At 34.4% G+C, this 3,163-nt stretch overlaps 1 long non-coding RNA gene across 1 annotated transcript; it reads right to left on the bottom strand.

The window, feature by feature from the left end:
- Positions 1–428: 428 nt before the first annotated feature.
- On the bottom strand, positions 429–2,956 carry LOC309667814. Its single transcript, XR_014267978.1, has 2 exons — positions 2,744–2,956; positions 429–2,696 (listed from the first exon to the last, which is right to left on the bottom strand). It is a non-coding gene; the product is annotated as an uncharacterized lncRNA (long non-coding RNA).
- Positions 2,957–3,163: the final 207 nt, after the last annotated feature.

The following is a 3,163-nucleotide window of genomic DNA, read 5'->3' as shown; positions in this document are numbered from 1 at the left end:
AAAATCCTTCTCTGTGTACCCATTGTCTCTGCATGGCCCAGTAAAAATTTGTTTAACAAACATTTGCTTTTCCATCTTCCTGTGAATTGTATTCCTCCCCTTTGACATCTCAAGCCACTACCCCCAACATCCTCTTTTGTTTTTAGCTGAAAATGGTATTTAAGGTGAGGGTTTAAGCCATTTTGGTGAGTTACTCAGTTTTTCTGGGTCTCTCCAATGTATACAAGTTATTAAACTTTTGTTTGATTTTCTCCTCTTAATCTGTCAATTTAATTCTTAGACCACCCAGAGGAACCTAGTAGGGTGGAGGAATACTTTTTCATCCGCAACATGCAACATCTAGGCTGAAATATGTAAAGAACCAAAGTGTCTAAAGACAATTACAAGGGTAGCAGTTAAAGTAGAAAGAATATTCTTTCATATTTCTGTTTTGTTTTTTTTTAAATTGAAGTTGCAGAAAAGTTGAAAGAATAGTAGAGTTAACACCTATATACCCTTCACCTAGATGTTTCAATTGTGAGCAGTTTACCTTTTATTTTTCCTTTGGCTGAACCTTTTGAAAGTATTTTGCAGATATCCCAGTTTACTCCTAAGTACTCTAGCCAGTATCTCCTACAGAAGGTCTTTCTCCTAAATAACCGTTACACAGTTATCACACTAAGAAATTGAACATTGATACAGTTCTACTACCTAATATGTAGCCCACATTCAAATTTCCCCAGTTGTCTCCATAATGTCTTTTGTTTTGCTTGCATCAAGTTTCCAATCAAGAATTACATATTGTATTTAGTTGCCTCTTCTTTTAAATTTCCTCTAATATGGAAGAATCTTTCTTTTTTATTGTCTTTTGTGACACTATTATATTTTAAGATTTCAGACAAGTTATCTTTAATGTATGTAAGTTTTTATTTATCTTATTCTTCCTTTGAATTAGTTTTAATAAGAATTCTATAAGGTGATATTGTGCTGTTCTCAGTCAGGTTGTACTTTTATTGGTCATACTAACTTTGATCTCTGGATTAAGACGTTGTCATATAAAGGTAATTTTCTCTTGTCAATAAGTAATCTGAAGAGTGATCCCAGTGATTTATTATCTATTTGATAACATTTGCTTGAAACTACCATTATAGGTTTTAAAATGGAGATATGCTAATAAAACCATTTCTTCTACAATTAATGGTTGGCATTCTTTGTAAAACTTAGATTCCCCTTCTGAGTATTCCCACCCTTTGTTTCTGTTTGCTTTGTTCGTATCATCGTGGACTCAGATTCTTTTCTTTTTTTACATAATGTGTTAAAATTCACTACTGTCGTTATTTAGTTTAATTCTTAAAATGTCTCAGATGTGACCAGTGGGAGACCCTTCAAATTGGGCCCTATGTATCCTTTGATATGAGCATTTTTTGAGCATTTCCATACACTCAGCCACAAATAACTGTCTCGTTTTATATCTTGTCTTTCCTCTGGCAGCAACAATTTATCCATGAAGCCCTGGCTATTTCAGTAGTGAAAGGAATTTAGAAACTCAGATTGCGTATGTTTTATAGTTAGGTTGGCATTGTTATTTGGCCCATTCTGTGGACAGAGCTAGGAAATGTTTTTTTTTGTTTGTTTGTTTGTTTTTTAATTATGAGTTCATAGTGACAATTCTAATTCTGGTCCTAAAATACAAAGTCTTTCCTCTCCTTTTCCCATTCCATACTTGCACTTCCCCTTTCTCCTATAGGGAACTTGGTTCTCCAAAACTTTTAATAATAGATCTGTACCATTTGCTTAATGTTACAATATACATTAAGTAGTTTGAGAATCACTCAACCAATACTATTACTACCAAAAACCCTGCTTTTAAAATTCAAGATTTCTTTTTATTTTTTTCTCCTTAAAATGTATCCCACTGATCATATATAGTCAGTACTATGTTCAAAAGTTATCTGATTTGTTTTTCTTCTTTCTTCTGTATGCTTGGGTTATCAGTTTAAAATATATTTAGGCTTATTTGTTTTTGTTCATAATCAATTATAAAACTTTTCCATCCTTACTGATTTTTTTGGGGGGGGTGTCAAAGTCAAACTATACAACATTAAGAAAAATCACATTCCCTTCTCTGTCTTTTCCACTGTGATTCTACCTACTCCATGTGGTGATCAATTTGACTCATTTTGGTTTATCTTCCCGTGTTCCTTTTTGCAAAACGTGTGTTTTTGCATATACATACATATATATACATATATGCATATGCATTTTACATATATACATATATACACACAGCTACATGTCTATATGTGTGTATATACATATATGTAAATGTTCATATACGTGTTTATATATAGTTTTTACATAGACATACACATTCTTTTCTTTTCCCAGTTTTATTGAGAAATAAATGTATTGGCATACATTTATTGATGTATTGGCATTCATCACTGCATAAGTTTAAGATGTATAGCATGATGGTTTGATTCACATATATTGTGAATTGTTTACCACAGTAGGTTTGGTTAATGTCCATCATCTCATATAGATACAATTAAAAGAAAAGAAAAAGAATATTATCCTTGTAATGAGAACTCTTGGCATCTACTCTCTTAACAACTTTCCTGTATATGATACAGCAGTGTTAATACAGTCATCATGTTCTACACTATATCCCTAGTACTTATCTATCTTATAACTGGAAGTTTGTACATTTCAACCACCTTCTTCTTATCTGTCTTATAACCGGAAGTTTGTACATTTCAACCACCTTCTTCCTCCCCCTTCCCTCCACCTCTAGTAATTATAAATCTGACCTCTTTTTCTATGAGTTTAGTGTCTTGTTTTTAGATTCTACATTTAAGTGAGATCGTATAGTATCTGTCTTTCTCTAACCTTATTTCACTTATTATAATGCCCTCAAGTTTCATCCATGTTGTTGCAAATGGCAGGACTGCTTCTGTTTTATAGCTGAATAATATTCCATTGCGGACTTCCCTGGTGGCGCAGTGGTTAAGAATCTGCCTGCCAATGCAGGGGACACGGGTTCGAGCCCTGGTCTGGGAAGATCCCACATGCCGCGGAGCAACTGGGCCCGTGAGCCACAACTACTGAGCCTGCGCGTCTGGAGCCTGTGCTCCGCAACGGGAGAGGCCGCAACAGTGAGAGGCCCGTGCACCGCAATGAAGAG

This window comes from Balaenoptera physalus (assembly GCF_965194825.1).
Source record: "Balaenoptera physalus genome assembly, chromosome: 10".
Taxonomy (NCBI): Eukaryota; Metazoa; Chordata; class Mammalia; order Artiodactyla; family Balaenopteridae; genus Balaenoptera; species Balaenoptera physalus.
This window is presented reverse-complemented; position numbering and strand designations above follow the sequence as displayed.